The sequence below is a fragment of the Anastrepha ludens genome, chromosome 5 (genome assembly GCF_028408465.1).
Source record: "Anastrepha ludens isolate Willacy chromosome 5, idAnaLude1.1, whole genome shotgun sequence".
In the NCBI taxonomy this organism is placed as follows: Eukaryota; Metazoa; Arthropoda; class Insecta; order Diptera; family Tephritidae; genus Anastrepha; species Anastrepha ludens.
Genome location: NC_071501.1, coordinates 32,571,200 through 32,591,373, shown reverse-complemented (window position 1 = coordinate 32,591,373; position 20,174 = coordinate 32,571,200).

The window sequence follows — 20,174 nt, the reverse complement described above, 5'->3', positions numbered from 1 at the left end:
AGATGATGCGGGACATTTGTTGACGAAAGATTGTAGCCTCTGTGTGCTGGTGTTTGAAACCAGCCATGTTTCACTTCTGTAAAACAGTACCGACTTTACACATGAGCTGAATATTCGCAGTTTAGTGTGCCTGGAGATTTGCAAACTACAGCATGGGCTAAAGCATTCGCCCTTGCTTTGTTTAGCCTGTAGTTGACATTTTTATCTGCTCCGCCGTTTGTCGTGATAGGCAGCCAAGGCAGCAGAATCTTTCGACCAATTTCGCCGAACCACCGTCAGCCATTATGGGTCTTACTTTGTTGTGGTTGACTCTCATAGCCTTTGTCTTGGCGATGTTGACCTCTAGTCCAACAGTGCGTGCCAGTGTGACTAGTTTGCCCGCCTTCGCTTGCATGTCAGTGAGTTTGTGAGAGAGGAGGCAGATGTCACCGGTGAAGTATAGATCCTCAAGATGTTTGGTGCAACTCCAAGCGATGCCTCATTTGTGCAGAAAATTTCTTACAACTTTCAATTAAAAAATGCAATAATTATTGCTGGAAATCTAACTTCAGAACGATTGCTGGTTTATGATTTAAGCCTTGATTTTATAACGCCAGCCAAATATTTCTCCTCGCACAATATTTACAGGTTATATAGCCCTTCTAGACCGACTGCCATTTCTACCTATCTACTACAGGTACGTAAGTTATGACTAATATTGCACTTAGAAATATTAAATAATTGTCAAATTCACTGTAAAAAGTTTCGAACTATATGGCAAGAATTAAGTAGAGCTGATTTTTGCATATCAAAAATCAAATACTTCGGGAACTAAAGTGTTTTGACGTCGGATGTTAAATTTTTATGCGCTAATATATACCACTGTGGGCAAAAAGTAAGGTGAATTTATTTGTCAAACTTCGCGTGATTAAAATTTCGCTCTAGTTATTTTTTCATGAGTTGGCAGCACTGTTAATAACATCTGGGCCAACTTTCATGTGAATGTCATTATCAGGAATATTTTTACGTTTGTGTTTACCAAACGACCAAGAGTGCATTTTTCGATTTTTACAATGTCTGATTTGATTGAGCAGAGAAGTGCCATCAAATTTTGTTTGCGGAATGAAATTCCGGCTGCGAAAACGTTTAGCATGTTGCAGAAGGCATTTGGTGATTCGACGATGTCGCAGAAAAAGGTTTGTAAGTGGTACAAAGACTTCAAAGAGGGTCGAGAACGTGTTGATGACTTGGAGCGCTCCGGACAACCATCGACGTCAACAGATGACCAACACGTCAATAAATTGAAGGAGTTAGTGCTCAAAAATCGTCGGTTGACTGTTAAAGACCTTACTGATATGATCGGAATATCAGAGGGATCTGTGAGATCTTAAGAGACCATTTGGGCCTACGAAAAGTCAAATCTCGTTTGGTACCGAAAACTCTCAATTTCTTGGATAAAAGTCGTCACGTTGATGTGTGTGAACAATACTTTCAGATTATCAGGACAAGCTCAAATGCATCATTACGGGAGATAAGACTTGGATTTATGCTTACAACCCTGAAACAACCGACCAATCAAACGAATATCGTGCTAAAGGCGAGGCCAGACCGAAAAGACCACGTCAAAGTCGTTCAAAAATAAAGGTCATGATGACAGTTTTTTTCGATTTTCGTGGTGTGGTGCACTATGAATTGCTTCCACCTGGCCAAACTGTTAATAAGGAATATTATTTGAGCGTTATGCTTCGTTTACGTGAAGCAATTCGTCTAAAAAATCTTGATGACAGTTTTTTTCGATTTTCGTGATACACAATATTATTTGAGCGTTATGCGTCGTCTACGTGAAGCAATTCGTCTAAAAAGACCAGAATTATGGGCTAACAACTCTTGGTTTTGACATCACGATAATGCACCGTCTCACACTGCACTCGTTCTTCGTGACGATTTCGCCAAAAATTCCACGCATATCGTTCCGCAACCACCGTATGTATTCGCCTAATTTGGCTCCGTGTGACTTCTGACATTTGTCATTTTACAACCACATTCATCTTACTTTTTGCCCACAGTATGCTTAAAATCCCAATAGATTTATTTACGGATAGATTTATTTAAAATATGCACGCATCTGCAGGGATAAAGACAGAATTCTATGCGTGAATTATTACACTAAATTACAATAAAATAATTAAGGAACCTGGCGAGTTATTCGACAAAATTTTCAATCCCTGAAAGATAAAAAATTTATTTTAAAATTAGTGCTTTTATTTAGCTCCACTTGATTACCAGAAGCAGTCCAGCCAGCTATTCAATCATGCAACCAACGTCAGACGATCAGACACTCATGCGACTTTTCGCAAAGTGATTCTATCAAAACACTTAAACTATTATTCTATTTTTCTGATTGCAGGCTTATTTGTTAAATGTCGGCATAATTTTTACAAAAAGTATCATTAGCATTAACAGCAGTGTAAAAATATAAAAGAAAGAGTATTAATTGAAGCATTTAATGGAGAGTTCACAATGGGTAGCCTAATGGCAGCTTTGATGGCTGAGTAAAGGGGAAAAACATATGCTCGCTATGTAACACATAATTACATACTCGCCCACACACACTTACGTCTGAGTTATATATTAAAAAATAAAATATTTATATTGTTTGCTTACGAGTACATACTCGTACATACATATATATGTGTGTTTGCATGTGTGCGTTGTTATGGTTAGTGACAACACATTTTTTCCATGCCAATAATGCCAGCGAATAACAAAATGAAACACGAAAGCGCTCGATTTTCGCTCGACTCACTCAGATTGCAGTTAATATTGTTTTTTTTTCTGTTCTTTCTTCCTTTTTTCATCACCACCAAATACTGAAGTGGTCTGCTGCAATGCACTGCAATTACCGGCAGCGAAAATTCACTCCTATTACCAGCTGGCTGAGTTAGAGCAGCAGTCGATACCGACAGAATTTTATGTTTGTACAATATTTAATAGTATGTATGAAGATGTGTATGTATGTATGTGTGCACTAGGAAATGAATAAAGGCATGAAACATTTTATGTATACAGTGAAGCTTTTTTAAACCGAATTGAGGCGTGGGCTCGCAAAGATTGAAATGAAATTTTTGACATGTCGCAAAAGGCAAAAATTATCTGCTGCTCAAAAGTATACTTATACTTATATATTACACGTATATAATAGGTCTATTTATAAGTTCGTGCGGTTTTACAACAGATGGCGTAACTTGATTATTATTCCATCGATCCACATTTCCAAACATTCATTGGAGAGCTACTGTCGTAAGGCACAAACGTCAGTATAAGTTTTTTATTTGAAGCGTAAACAACAATATTTTTACCACACTTGAAAATGTCGAATTTCGTGCCAAATAATGTGTTTTTGCGGGGAATTCTTCTTCATTATTTTAATATGAAGAAAAAAGCAGCCGAAAGTCATCGTATCTTGGTGGAAGTTTATGGTGAGCATGCTCTATCTGAGCGAACGTGCCAGAAGTGGTTTGCACGCTTTAAAAGTGGTGATTTTGGCTTGGAAGACGAAGAACGCGAGGGTGCGCCGCCAAAGTTCATGGATACCGAATTGGAGGAATTGCTCGATCAAGATCCGGCTCAAACGCAAGAAGAGGTTGCAAAAACTTTGGGAGTTGATCAATCAACCATTTCCAAACGTTTAAAAGCCATGGGAATGATCCGAAAGGTAGGCCATTGGGTGCCGTATGAATTGAAGCCAAGAGACGTTGAACGCCGTTTTATGGCATGCGAACAACTGCTTCAACGGCACAAAAGAAAGGGTTTTTTGCATCGAATTGTGACTGGCGATGAAAAGTGGGTCCATTACGACAATCCAAAACGTCGGGCAACGTATGGATACCCTGGCCATGCTTCAACATCGACGTCCGCGCAGAATATTCATGGCCTGAAGGTTATGCTGTGTATCTGGTGGGACCAGCTGGGTGTTGTGTATTATGAGCTACTGAAACCGAATGAAACGATTACGGGGGATGTCTACCGACGACAATTGATGCGTTTGAGCCGAGCACTGCGAGAAAAACGGCCGCAATACGCCGATAGACACGACAAAGTTATTTTGCAACATGACAATGCTCGGCCACATGTTGCACAAGTGGTCAAAACATACTTAGAAACGCTCAAATGGGATGTCCTACCCCACCCGCCGTATAGTCCAGACCTTGCGCCATCCGATTACTATCTCTTCCGATCGATGCAACATGGCCTGGCTGACCAGCACTTCCGTAATTACGATGAAGTCAAAAAATGGATCGATTCGTGGATTGCGGCAAAACCGACCGAATTTTTCACAAAGGGAATCCGTGAATTGCCAGAAAGATGGGAAAAAGTAGTAGTAAGCGATGGACAATATTTTGAATATTAAATTTGTAACCATTTTACGTCAATAAAGTTTCAAATTTCGAAAAAAACCGCACGAACTTATTCATAGTCCTATTATTTGCCGTAGTTCCTAGGTGGGATAAAGAGCCTCAATACACAAGTTAAAATCATATTTATTTAAAGCTAACTATTTGCTTTGACGCCAAGTGTGACCTGCTTGTAGTGCTTCTGCTTCCACTAGTCGCCTCCACGTGTTCGATAGCCTCCCACCTCTCCGATTGCCTTGCAGATTCCAGTTTAGTACTGCTTTGTGATATCTCCATTTGGTTTTCGCAGTGTGTGATCAATCCATTTCCACTTTCGCCGTCGGATTTCAACGGGCATCTGCTTCGTTATTGCCCAGAGGTAGAAGTTTGTGATGGCATTTGGACAGAAAACGCACACAATTTTGAGAAGAATGCGATTGCTAAATACCTGGAGTGTGGTGTTGTGTTCTACGCACTTTGTCCAAAAGGCTAAACACAGCGTCACCCTTCGATATTCGACTGCGAGCATCGACTGCTGAGCTGCCACTTCTGTTAATGACGCTTCCAAGATGCCAGAACTCATCTATTACTTTGGGTTTAGTGTCGTTTATCTGTATACTTACATGCGCGCTTCATTATTATTTTTTTGAAAAAAAATATTTTTATTTCAAAATGAAGACTTAGTTGCATATGGAGAGAGTGGCGAGCTTAACTGATTGCGTGGTGATGGTTCTTTTTTTACAATACTTTTGGAGTTAATATTTGTTCAATATATGCCTAAAACACGCAGTGAAATGCAGAGAAATTCAATGTGCTCTCCTTTATTAGTATTCAAGAGAATGGAAAAAAGGTGTAATAAAAAGTGTAGGCACTTGGTCTCTGTACTATAGGGGATGCCAAATTTGTGAACTATTATTGATTTCCGCAATTCTTTTTTCTGTAATTTTATTAGTTTTGTTCATGCTTTAATTAAAATCATATAAATCAAGCCTTAAAAATTTATAAAAAATTCAGAAAAATTTAACAAGTTTTCATCTAAATTTTGAATTTTGAAATCTGAATTTTGCGAAATTTAAGGCTTGTAATTTAAGGCACTGAAAAATTGCTCTGATTTTTTATTTTTTGTTTTTGCTGAATTTTATTCCAAGTAAAAATCAATTTCTTGTGGAAGAGAATGGTTTAAAAAAACACAAGACCGTCTGCGAAAGGAAATTTAAATAAATCTAGACAGTTTTTATAAATCCCACTTAGTGGTCTAGAAATTGCAAAAAATTGATTTTTTGTTTTTTCAATATTTCGAAAGTATATTGTCTTAAGAATATACTGTGAAATTTTCTTGCGGAAATTCCCAATATTATACCTTTTACAGCCATTAGCTAGGTAGAAAGCGGTGCGCCCGCTCCTGTACTCCTCAAACTTTAGACTCATTTATCTCGAAAAGACTTTTTTCGGCCTAAAAAAATGTATTTAAAAACAAGATGGGATGATTAATTTTACGCCAAAGATAAAGATTGTCATCACTCCAAGTCAGATTTTTTTATATTTAAAAACAAAAATGGATGATTAATTTTACACCACCAAAGGGTAAAATAAAGATTGCCATCACTCCAAATCAGATTTTTTATATTTAAAAAAAGTTTTTAAAAACAAGATGGGATGATTAATTTTGCGCCAAAATAAAGATTGCCATCACTCCAAGTCAAATTTTTTTATATTAAAAAAAATGTGTTTAAAAACAAAAATGGATGATTAATTTTGCGCCACCAAAGGGTAAAATAAAGATTGCCATCACTCCAAATCAGATTTTTTATATTTAAAAAAAGTTTTTAAAAACAAGATGGGATGATTAATTTTGCGCCAAAATAAAGATTGCCATCACTCCAAGTCAAATTTTTTTATATTAAAAAAATGTGTTTAAAAACAAAAATGGATGATTAATTTTGCGCCACCAAAGGGCAAAATAAAGATTTCCATCACTCCAAACCAAATTTTTTTATATTAAAAAAATTTATTTAAAAACAAAAATGGATGATTAATTTTGCGCCACCAAAGGGCAAATAAAGATTCCCATAACTCCAAATCAGATTTTTCTTTTATATTTAAAAACAGAACGGGATGATTCATTTTGCGCCACCAAAGGGAAAAATAAAGATTGCCATCACTCAACCCATATCTTTTTTTACTTAAAAAAATTAGATGATTAATTTTGCGCCACCAAAGGGCAAACAAAATGGGAAGATTAATTTTGCGCCATTGAAAATAAAGATTTCTGCCACTCAGAATCACATTTTTTTGTATTAAAAATCGTTTATTTAAAAACAAAAATGGATGACTAATTTTGCGCCACCAAGGTCAAAACAAAAATTTCCATCAATCAAAATTATACAATTTTTTACTTAAAAAAATTTATTTGAAAACAAAATTGGATGATTAATTTTGGGCCACCTTGTATAACTGGTGGTTCGCATTATAGATTACCGGAGGTACACATTAAAGAGCCCAACCTGTATATTTGTGCATATATGAGGAAGTGTGTATAGATGCATTTAATGCTCTATGTAATTATATATGTATTTATGTGCGCATTTATTTAACTACGTATGTGTGTGCGTGTATGTATTTAATTATGTATGTATGCGCCACTTACATGCACTCAAAGATTGCTAGACAGGCTTAATTATAGAACAGCTATTAGTTAGTCAACAAATCATGCCACAATCAGTCATATACATACACACACATACATAGATATACAATATATAATGCTTTTTTTTACCAACAAACATATGACTCAATATTAGCTAAGTAAAAGTACAATTTCTGATTTTACGCCCAATTCGCGTTTTATTTGCCTAACTAGCAGAGCCAAAGGCAGTTACTTACTTGAAGTGATTCATTCTTCACCCAAACTCTTGATATGTTCAACGTTTCTAACCCCTTTGCGACTAATTGCAAGGGCTGTCGATGCATATTTGAAGTCACATATTAATGAACACATACAAACATACATTCATACACACAGACCAACAAATATGAGCATATTTCTGCCACTCAGTAGTGCAATCACCTGAAAACCTGAATGAAAGCAAATAAATATGTTTGTATGTATTTGTGTGCATAAAGCGTTGCAATAAATTCTCAAATTAATACCTTTGGCAACATTGGCGAAAAAAAATGTTGCTTTAGTTGGCAGTGCACAGTTTTTGAGTGCAGAAAAATCATAGCCTACTCGCGGCAGCACTTAGCTGCATGCAATGTAACGGAAAGTTGAGCAATAGGCGAAGAGGAAGGATATGTACGTATTATGCAATTACGGCGTAAAGTATTGACACAGTGAGTGACTTAATTTCTTCTTCTTCTTCTTTTCAATTTTTTCTTTGTTACAATATAATTTGCAGGCAAAAAATGTGCGACTATTGTAAATTCCAAGAAAATTATGTGTTGCTGCGTTCGCGTGAATGAGGAAATTTCTCAAGTGGCGCCTCAATTCGCTAGATTTTTTACTACCGATACCGAAAAAATAACTTTATGTCATTCCATTTTCTTTTCTTCTCTGCTACGCTATTTGGTTAGCTTTAAAATCAGAAGATTTTTGATGTAGTAATTCCGAGAAGTTGCTGCTTTTCTGAGAATCTACATATTACACTGTGTGACAGTGAAAATGCATACAAGGTGGCGCAAAATTAAATTAGCATGATTTGTTGCAGAACGAAAGAAAAAGAAAGTTTTTTAATGAGGTTGTGAAAGCTCGATTTATCCTTAGACGATTTATCGATTTATTTTTATTCACTCATCATTTTATTTATTTCGATTCGAACCAACTAAAATATCAACTTTTTTCTTTTTTATTAATTTTCAATTTTTTATCTCTATGCCCTTAAGAATATGTGGTGCGCATGAGTTTACAACTTGGAAAGCATAAACAATTTTTTCGTTCATCGAATCCTAATTTAATAAAAAAAATAAAAAAAATCTGCTGAACAATAAAAGGGAACCAACAAAATTTGAAAAGAAAACTTATAAAATTTTGAACCGAATATAGGCGATTTCTCCGTTTATCAAAGATTTTACTCACTCTTCGGATTAGCGCTGATAACTAGCAAGGGAAAACTAGTCGTCCTTGAAGTTAACACCGATAAGACAAAATAGCTCGTTAGGTCTTTCAGCGCCACAGGTTATGTCAACCTGTAGATCCACCTATACATTTTTCACAAAGTGGACAGTTTTAAGTACCAGGATGTAAACCGTAGCAGCGCTGCAGACCTCCTAATCGACTTTAATGATAGACTACAAACTGTTAATAGAAGTTATTTTGCTCTCCAAAAACTTTTCAAAAATAAATTAATGTCGAGATCGTGTAAGCCTCACATCTACAGGACGCTAATAAGACCAGTAGCAATGAAGCTCCCCTTCTCACCGCATAGGACCGCTATTGCCACTAAAGTCCGAAATTGTAACAAGGTGTTCAAATCGCTTGCCGGCAGCACTTGGGACAAAGACAAATAAATGTTGCTATCGACATTTAAGGCAATAGGCAGGCCGGTTTTAAACTATGCTACGCCTGCCTGAACGCCTGGAGCCAGTGATTCGCAGTCGACGAAGCTACAGACTTGTCAACACACTGCCATTAGGACTGCGACAGGATGTCTTCTGATGTTCCCACCACAACATCTACATGAGGAGGCCCATATGCTGCCTGTGAAGGAGCATAACAAACTGCTCAGCAAGCAGTTTCTGTTAGGGTGTTAGAGCAGGTCTCACCCATTCAGACACTTGCTTGAGCCTGAGCCGCCTTCCAGGCATGTCAGGAGGTACCTCCTCAACTACGTGGACGAGATCAAAGACAAAACAGACCGACAGTTACTGGATCGAACAGTGTACAGACAAACAATTAACGACATTCATCGGGCGACCATTCCCACCTTCTTAAGCTCCCCACCCCCGAATGACGTCATCGGAGTCCTACCACCACTCATTGCATGCGAAGAGCTCCAACTTTCCCGAGAATCCCGCGTAACCTTGGCAAAATTACGTTCTAGATATTGTAGCAGGTTAAACTCCTACCTATCCAGAATTGACCCCGATATACTAAACATATGTTCACCATGCGAAGACACCCCGCACGACGCTAACCACCTTTTCACAAGTCAGATCAAACCCACTCATCTAACACCCCTCTCCCTCTGGACCCAACCTATCGAAACAGCGAGTTTCCTGGGCCTACCTTTAGATGAGTTAGACGAAGACGACCGGTGATTTACACTACACTGACAGGGTTTGGTATTGCTGCTAGAACAACAACTGACATTTAACATCCGCTTTGAGCGTAAAATCCAAAGAAGGATATTTGGACCAGTAAGGAAAGCTGATGGATTTTACAGAATCAGATGCAATGCTGAGATCGAACAGCTGATGTCAGGTCATAATATTTTGTGCCTTTCGCTAAAGCTCAGCGGCTGAGATGGTTTGGACACCTATTCAGGATAGCCGACAGCAGAATTACGAAAACGACATTCAACTATCCTTCGCCAAAAAGATGGGCAGACGATGCTAATGCAGATTTACGCCTTATAAATACTAGGAGAAGCGAATCAATGAACCGACTCGTACGGAGTGAAATTGTGAAGGAAGCACTAGCGCACCCCAAGCTGTAATCGCTATGATGATGATGATTCGGATTGGAGAAGTTTTACGCGCATTATCAGTATTTATTCACGTTGTTCGTACAAGGTGGCGCAAAATGGATGATTGATTTTGGGTCGCTTTGAGTCGCTTTAAATTATATTTTTGCAAATGTCGTCGTGCGTCAATCATATTTGACACTTTTGCACTAAAGATTTGCAGTATGCAAACAGACAAGCAATGGAATACGTCAAAAAACGGTCAAAATAAAGATTTCATTACTCAAAATTTTTAAATCATAATAATAAATTTTTTGATTTTGTAAAAAAATTATTCCACAACCCAGCTTGTATGATTAATTTTGGGTCACCAAAGGTCAAAAATAAATTTTTCGTCACTCGAAATCGGATTTTCTTTAATTGAAAAAGTGTATTTAAAAATAAAATTGATGATTAATTTTGCGCCGCCAAAGGTCAAAATAAAGATTTCTATCTCTCAAAACCATATTATTTTTATGTAAAAACATGTATGTAAAAACAAGTATGGATGGTTAATTTTGCACCACAAATCATTTTTTATTTAAAAACTGGTTAGTTAAAAACGAAATTGGATGATTAATTTTGTGCCACCTTTTATACCTAGTCCTGCCATAAGTTCTGTTACACGATAAGTCCGTTGTAGATATGAAATGATAATACTTTTTTTAATGATTATTTCATCATGCAAATATTAAGGAAAAAAGTTTTCAATTTTCATTCATAACGATCACCAATTGCAAGCCTTCAAACGATTAAGCCATTCGGCTATTGCAGCACGCCGGGTTTCCATGGATACAGACGTCGCTGATCGAACCAAAGATTGTTTGGGACATTCCTATGAAGCCTTCGACAGGCCATGTTGTGCAATTCTGACCACAAATTGTAGTCCAATGGATTTAGATCTGGACTTTCAGACTGCCATTCTTCTGCGACTATGGACCCAAGAATATTGATTTTTAGCCACTGTGGGGTGGTTTTTGCTTTATGGGCTGGAGCAGAATCTTGCTGGAAGATCAAACGCTGTCCATTGAAGAGAGTACTGCTGAACTGCTTCACCACATCTTCAAAGACATCCTTCTGGTACACTCTTTCCCCGGTCTTAACCGCTTTTTCGCAGAAACTACGAGATGTAACGCCTGTACAAGACACTCCCCAATAAAACATTACGGAGGCTAAATGATGGCCTCGCAGAAACCTTCGAACAACATTTTTAGCGTCTTTAGAAGTTTTAGCATAGATTTTGTCGTTTTGCTTATTAAAAACTTCTTCAACAATGAAAATTTTCTCATCTGTAAAAATATTATATTATTTGCATGGCCGTTGGCCACGTGTCACCGAAGAAGTTGCTTGCATCGGTCGAGTCTCATTTTCTTCAAGCGGGTTGACAAAAGATGACCAGTTGAGCGACGGAAGGCCTTCACGTGGAGATGATCTCTAATTAGTTTCGACATGTATCTGGTCGATATATTCATTTCGCTGGTCATGATTTTCTGCTTTCTAAAGAGGTTTCTGCGAACTCTTTCTCGAATGGCAGCCATAAAGCACTGTTTCGAATCACGCGAAGACGACCATTTCTTTTTCTGTTTGTCACTTCAAACGTTTGGAAAAAAAACTATTGATCGTGCGGTAAAGAAGCATTCTCGAAATATTAAGTTTTTTCAGCAATTCATAAATTCACTTGCACTTTTAGCACACTTTTGCAATGCAATCATGGCAATGCGATTTTCCTTAGAGTCCCACTCCATTGTTAACAAGCGAAATTTGCCCCGAGACTGCGTATAATTTATGAGTGGGCAACGCTTGCGAACAAAAGCAAAAAGAACGGAACTTTTGTTTGCGAATATATTTACTCGTATCTTAAGATACAACAGGAAGCAATGTGTAGACTCCATAAATATGGTTTCTGGCACGAAGATGGAACTTCGGGACACAGAGAAATCTTTAAGTTGCTGTCGGAGCAGTATCCACTGTTTTTGGCACCTAAAGATGACCTGATACCCACAGTTTCATTCGGAAGGAAATTTGATGTCAGATTTGCAAGCAATTTGTGAGCAATGGAGCAATCCAGAATGCATGCAGGAAGGTTTGACGGGTATTTTCTTTACCGATGGGTCCAAGACTGAAATAGGGTCTGGAGCCGAATGGTACTTAAACGATAGTAATAAGTATCACTATGATATGTGGGGAATGGCAACTGTTTTCCAAACAGAAGTTTTTGCCATCCTAAAAGTAGCCGAATGGATAATCGAGAGGAGATGGAGCGGAAAACAGATTGGAGTCTTCAGTGACAGTCAGGCTGCATTGAAGGCCCTGGAGAACGCGAAGCAAACCTCAAAGATTGTTCAAGAATGTAAGAAGAAGCTTAATTCTGTCGCAAGACAAAACAGGCTTGTACTTATATGGGTTCCGGGACACTCCGGTGTTCAAGGAAACGGAATTGCCGACGAATTGGCCAACCGTGGATCAGCGGTGCCCCCACAGGGGCCAGAGCCAATAATCGGAATCAGTTCCGCAAGAATCAAGAATTGAATCAGCGATTATGTAGGCAATCTGCATAAAGAGCGATGGTCCGGTCTGGAACGCTGCAAAGATATTCGGTTGATGGTCGCCATCATTACAGGACACAACCCATGGGGTCAGCATATGACCACCATTGGAATCATCGAGAACCCGGTGTGCCTGTCATGCTTGGAGGAGGCGGATGCCACTGAGCACATATTCTGTGAGTGTCCTGCCTTTGCTAGAGCAAGGCTACGAGTATTGGGTTCCGATGTCATGAGAATGAGTAGTATTCGTTCTCTAAAACTGGAGGATATTTACAGATTTGCCAAAGAATCTGGAAAATTCTCACAGGACTAACTATCCCTATCTCTGTCTCTATTCTTTCCTATCTCTTTCTCTGATACTTTTCTCCTTACCTCCTTGACTATCTACCCCCTTTCCAGAGCTTTAAATACAATGGGCTCTTTAGCCTGAGTGTTTTAGGAGCCACCAAATCTCCTGGTGCTCCTTGCCTCGGCCTTTTCAAATTCAAAATTCAAGTATAACAAGGCATTTGAGTCCATTTAACCAATTTAGAACTTGCTTTTAGTAAATATCCGCCATTATTAAAATACCTATAGTGGCTTGATTAAAATTTTCACAAATTCAAATATTGACATAGAAAAGTTCCTCCCTAATTTAATTTAAATCAAAACAATTCGGGTATCAGCTATGTTTGAATTAAACTTATTGCCAATAGGAATCACTCTTAAAAAAAAGTAATGGAAAATCTAATTTTTTAGGGATATCTGAAACAAAACCAAAATACATTCTCCATATTAAGGGTTCCCCTTATTTTCATTGCAGTACAACTACTCCCACTCATACATCAAAATCTTTATCAAAATTCACCATACGAAAGGCGCCAACGTTTCCCCATACTGTTACCAGCACCAACACTAACAAATTTTATCCCACAGAGCACCAACAGCGACATCTATGGCGCCTACAAAATCACCACCACAACTAACCACAAGTGCTCGCATGTATGTGCGAGTAGCTGCATAACCGCAACAACAAACCTAAGCTACGTTTGTATATACAAACAAACGCACCCACATGCATATGTACGCATGCACTCACACACCAAAGCCGGATAACATTGGTAGGGCAGCAGCTAAGAGAAAAACCGAAAGCGAATAAAAAAAAAATGTACAACCACGTCCTTCCGTTTGTCATTGTGTGGCTGTAGGGCATGCACCCACACACCCATACACCAACACACCCAGCCAATCACACACACTCAAACAAATACAAACATGCCTGCTACAATAAATATGCTTTCCATGTGACTGTATAGAAATAAGGCAAATAAAATAAGAAACAAAACAAAAAAGGAAAATATTCATGCGCAGCAGCCACATTCTGGTCGTCGTTGTTGTGCTGGAGCCGGAGATTTTGGGGTGGTTCTGGAATGTGCGCTATTATAGGGACCCAACAACACGTGGTCGCAGATATCGAGCAACAACAGTGCGGTAGTAATGATAATAGCAACAACAAACATCAAGTCGTTGGCCATTAAGAAAGTTTCTAAGTCGTTCACATTAGTAAATATGTAATGTGCGAGCTCAGTACATAATGTGCCCGAAAAGTATGTTAATAGCAAAAGCAGCATTTTTTTCTCACCACTTGCGAATTTCTTCGTTCTGTCCTACGTTTCGATATTGCACAACTGCCACTAACCTAGCACAAGCGAAAAATGGGTGTTGCTGTACGCAAAGTAAGTTTTTGTATTTGCCTTTTTTGCTTAAAAGAAAGCGGTGTTGGTGTGTGTGTGTGTGCGTATACGTAGCGAATCAATTAATTTCTTTGGGCTCTTGCAAGCGCATTGTGGCGCCGCAGAAACTTTTTTACGTAAGGCACTTCTTTCATATTTTAAAAAAAGGTTTCTTTTCTTCAAACCCCTCAAGCCTTTATTTTTTTGCATTTATTTTTAGTGCACCACTTATGTATATTTACTTACTTGCTTTTGGTTATGTAATGTTCATAATTTATGTATGTCGGCTCAGCCTATCGCAGTCGAGTAGAGGCGTTGAGTTTTCTTCGCACTTTCTTTTGTTTTATTGTGTGGGTGTTACCACAAAATTGCCCATAAATATGAATGGTTATGAATTGGTTTTAGTGGTTACTGCAACAGTCGGCGCAATGTGTAATTGAAATGAAAATTTGGTATGCACTTACTTTCATTCGATGGAGTTCATGATAGCCAACTCAAACTTCGATATGGACTTTAGGTTACGTTTGCCAAGCAGAAGAGACCAGAAGAGGGGCCAAGCTGGCAGTACTATCAATAATACTGGCTATAAAGCAGCGCGACCTGTTGAGCCATTTCGAGAGCTCACAGCTCTTTAATCCCACTTCCGAGTGGAACTTTAATATGCGGCTTAAATCGTTGTAATTCCATTTCTTTGACCTTAGCGAGCTCTACTCTACAGAATCAAATGCATGTAGTTTAACCTACATTTCAGAAATCTCTTGGCGATAGAGCACTGTGACCTTACAACAATTTGAGCCCCTTCGCGAATTTCGAGAATGTCCTTTAATCCCACTTCCGTGTGGAACTTTAATATGCGGCTTAAATCGCTGGGTTTCACCATTTTCTTTGACCTTCACGCATCAGCACACTCCATTCTACATCATCTGCAGTTTTCGCCCGAATAAACGCCCAATCTCTAAGATATTAAAAAGCTTCTTTTTTTATTTTGTGGTGGGTGAGAAGGGTTTAAAATGCCTTCGCACTTACAGCGACCGTCGTCAACTGCGTCGAATGGTGTAGCCACTAAAACAATCCCTCGTTCTCTTCTTGGGAGACTCCCTTCCCGGAGCTACCATGCATTACTTCGGGAAGGCCCAGAACGATGTCCAGTAAATGGACCAATACTATTCACCCACATCTGGGTCCACCATAATTGTAGCCAGCTTCATGCTATAGGCTCGTCTTCTAATGTCTCAGTGCCGTCATACCAGTAGCATGCTCTCAGGTTCCTCTCACATGGGCGTATGGATGTTATACGCTATCGAGGTTTCTTTTGCATCTGCAGCAAAGAAGATGTTGCGGTAATATTATACCGTCTTATGTAGTCGTGAGCACGTGACTCGACCGGTTGTTATTTGTCGTCAGTTCGTAGACAGTCCACCTCTTATCGAGAGCTGATTTGTTTTTCCCTGCGTTTTGCGCTGCCACTCCGCGCATTGCAGGTGCAGCATTATCCTCTTTGCAAAACTTTTAACTGCGTTCCAACAGTCATGTGATGCTCACATGTTATTGATTAAGCTGTCTGGGCTCAGCTGTTCGCCCAAGACTAACTCAAGCGTTTGGCTTTCTTCGTTGAAGCGATTGCAGTAGAAGAACACATGCTCTGCGCTTTCTATTGCATTGTTGCAGCTTGGACAGAACGAAGTGTCCTCAATGTGAAAACGATGGAGATACTCCAAGAAACATCCGTGACCGCTCAATATTCGGATTAAATAGTAGACCACGTCACCGTGCCTTCTGGTCACCCATTAGCTAATTTGGGGATAAGTCTATAGGTTCAACGACCGTTAACAGACGAGTCCAATCTGCGTTGCCATTTTTCTAACGAATGCAGACGTTCTGCAACTTTCGCTTCAGTTGTCGGCTTTACTCCTTGTCTGTCATAACGTTGTCCCATTTTCTGCACAAGTATATCTATTGGGAGCTTTCCAGCGATGACGCAAACCGCGTCGTCTGATACGGTCCTGTATGCGCTCGCGACTCTTAGTGCATTTCGCCGGTGCACTTGAGCTACTGGCCTAATATTCGATGGCTTAGCATCTGCCCATATAGGATGACTGAATCCACCACACTTGCCAGGAGGTGTCTTCTAGCGCCTTGCGGTCCGCCTATGTTTGGAAAAATTCTTGTAAGAGCACCGATATTAAAAAGCTCGGCTGACCGGCCGCTGTACTATGATGGTGATTAGTCTGCAGGCTCTGTACTTCCATCGAGATCAAAAGCCTGTTTTGCGAGTATGGCTGCCATCACGCCTCTCCATTGTGTCCATTTAGGTCCCCCCATCACCATTGAGCTGTAGTACCAGGCTCGCTTCCGTCACGGATTTTAAACTGAGTTCACGTTCTACTTCCAGCAACCAACTTGTAATCGTTTCCGTCATTCAAGTGACGTTTTTTGAGGCGTAGATAAGCACTACCGGTGCCCCACGACATCTTCCCAAAGCGCGGTTACAGCTTGTTCTCTGCTTCCTTATTTATTTGGATGATCAGATCACGTTCATGGTTGGCATCTGGCTTGCCTGCGTAGAGAGGTTTCCAGTCTTCCGTCAGAATTTCAGGGTTTTGTCGTTGGAAAAGCAGTATAGCAAATGCTGGCTTAACTGTGCTGGATACGTGGACTTTAGTTCTCGGTTCGCATGGAATGTTGTGCTCATCCACTATCTGCAGCTTTGCGCCCTTCTATAAACAGCAGTGAGCCATTTTAGCGTCGCATCATTGTTGCACTTGAGGACTTTCACGCCCATAAACCATTCCGTTCCTTCGAATGAGGGCGAGGATTGGTCCGGCTCGCTTACGATCCGCGCAACAATGGCTTGCAGCAGTTTTTCATCTACCTCCTTCCATTGATCTGTGGTCATGTGTCCACTCCGATGGCCTCGATCAATTAGTGCTACGTTCAGGTGTCATTTAGCTACATCACTGACCTGATATCTCTTCTTGGAACTGCTCGGCTGCTCAGTAGAATTTACAGGAGCTGCATTTGTACGAGGACGCTTAGTCACAAGCTTTTCTTCTTCCCCGGATCTTTGCCTCTTTGTGCTGCAATTTCCTCTCTGCAGGAAATCCTAGTGAGAAGCCCCAGGTTGTTCCTAGATAAGCTCATGCACTATCCATTCATTCATTCCTTCTCAGTTTTAATATCTTGAAAGTGCTCGGGAGTGCTTTAAGTATAGTAGATTACCCTTTATATCTCTCTATGAGCTTTTTACACTTCTTTTGTTTGGCGTGTATAGTTGCCCTTACCTAAGCCACATAAAGGCTCCTAGCTTATAATGCGAGTTCACGTCTCCTTCTCACTCCTTTCAATGTTAATTTAACTCGGTACGCAAAGAATCGGTTGTGGGTTGGCAGGAATCGCTCACCACTTTGATGGTTTCTATCTGGGTTTCGGTGCTGGACTAAGTGTTTATTCCCAGAAACTTTTGTTGCTTGGTCACTATTAGATGGTCTGGGCACTTGCGCGACCGATAAGATCTTAGGAAATACCTAGGGTTGCAAATAGAAAAAGTACAGTCATATATTCTAAGCACCTATAACTAATTCCCAGCTTTTTAAGATATGCAAAATGGAGCCACAATCAGTGCCTCAGTACATACCAAACTCGCTTTTCTAGGTTCTCGGCCAAAGTCACTTTAAAGAATCTATAAAAATAGAGCCTAAGCTCACGCTTTCTTCAAAAATTCCTTAAACAATTTTTAACCCCTGTCATCGTTGCTTTTCACTAACTATTTAATATAGTCCTGAAGATCCTTTAAATATTTAGAAAATTGTATTTCCATAGTATTTTATCCGCCTTCATTAGCAGTTAATGAGTAACTTTAACTGTATCTTATTTCATTTATTCAATTTTTTTTATTTTTACGCCCAAGCCCAGTATATTAAATTAGCTGTATTTTGTTGATTTCAATTCGTTTTGGGGGTCGCTAAAATATTTATATGTCTCATAGAAATTTTACTCGGCTCGATCTAAAAAATTAATACTTGATCTGCTCGATCCAAAATAAATAATAAAATCAATCAATTCATCACATTTGCTCATCAGCGACCTTCACTGAAAGGTGAACCTATATTATATCAAGGCTGAGCGAAGGATTTACCGCGGAATCCATTGTTTCCTTTTGTAAATTTTTCTAATGTCAATTTTGATATTTTTCAATTTCACTTACATGCAAATAGCAGATTAAAAATAGCTTACAAGTAAAGCTTCCGCATTATAAGATTCTAGTATAAAGCCGTAGAAACTTAATAAAAAATAAATAAAAAATTTTAATTTTAGTTTGAGTGAACAAATATTTTTACAGCTATTAATTGTGATTTTTTGGTCGCAAAATTCAGAGATCTAAATTCTTAATGAATTTCAATAATGCTCAAAAAATTAAATATTTGAGTGCTAGGTGCAGGAGCTTTTTTTTAGGCGGCTTAGCAATTAAAATTAATCAATTAAGCACTTCAAATATTTTAGTTAATTTTATTTTTTTAATTAATTTTAATATTTAAATTAATTTTAATTTAATAAATTAAATATTTTAATTAATTTGAATTTATTAAATACAATTAATGAATTAATTAAATTAAATTAATTTAATAATTTATGTTACTTTAATTAAATACTATTTGCTTAATAATTTTATTAAATTTAATTAAATTAATTAATTAGTTAATTTTGGTCTAATTTATGTACTATCCTGATTTAATCTTCTTATATAAGATGGTAAAAAAACACAAAAGTAAACTCTTATTATTGTACGTATTTGGCATGACCTTGCAGGTATGACATATATATATTTTTTTTTATTGCATAATAAATTGCATTTTGTTTGACTTATAAAACTCTCAATAACGGATGCCTCGAATAAAATTCAGTTTTCCTTGACGTATCTTTACATTTGTTACTCATACGCCTAGTAGCGCCTTAGAGCTTTACCGCCAAAATTCATGCACATCTTGCGAAGGAGAATTTTACCCGAGGAAATATGTACATATTTTACCCCTTGTGCATATTTACCCCTTAAAACTTTTACGCACATTTATAAAGCAGAGGAGATTGTAACGGCAAACTACCACAATGAAAACTTCCAATGAAAACTTGTAATAGCACAACAAAAAGTACATGTAGCATTTCTGTTGTATTTAGCAGTGGCTGGCTTATAAAGTCTGTTAAATGAGCATACCACTGTAAGCAGTAAAACTAACATTTCAACATTGGCAATATGAATCTTTGCATAAATACATATATGTGTATCACTGGAGCAGCCACTGAATAACAAGCATTTGACTATACAAGCAAAGTAAATTTTAAGGTCAGTATAGAACACTGACAATACTGTAAATTATACTAAAAAATGTAAATATAACACCAGAGAATGTCAGTGAGTATTATCTGGTACTGCTACGAAGTTTAACATTACCGACGCTGAGCATTAAGTTAACTTAGCATACTACTGTTAAGCTAACATTTCATTATAATGTAATGAAATATAAAAGTAACATTCCCCTGATATCTAATAGTTACCGGTTTAGGCAGCGTATCAAATCACCATACCGCTATTAAACTAACATTTCAACATGGCAGTCAAGTCTGTATAGTTTTGTATTTATAATTAGTGCAGATAGCATCAGAGCAGCAGTGCTCACGTGGTCGCCGAGAGTTAAGTTGATGAATTGTCATTATTGTAGGTAAATAAAATTAAACACTGATTTCAGTTGCTTTAACAAGAAAGCAAATTAAATTCAAGTGCGTAAATGTAGCAGAAAACCACTTAATGTTATAATAAATTCAACTGAATGTAAGCTTAGGATTATTTGCATAAAACAACACTAGAAAGTGCAAGAGCAAGTGCAAATG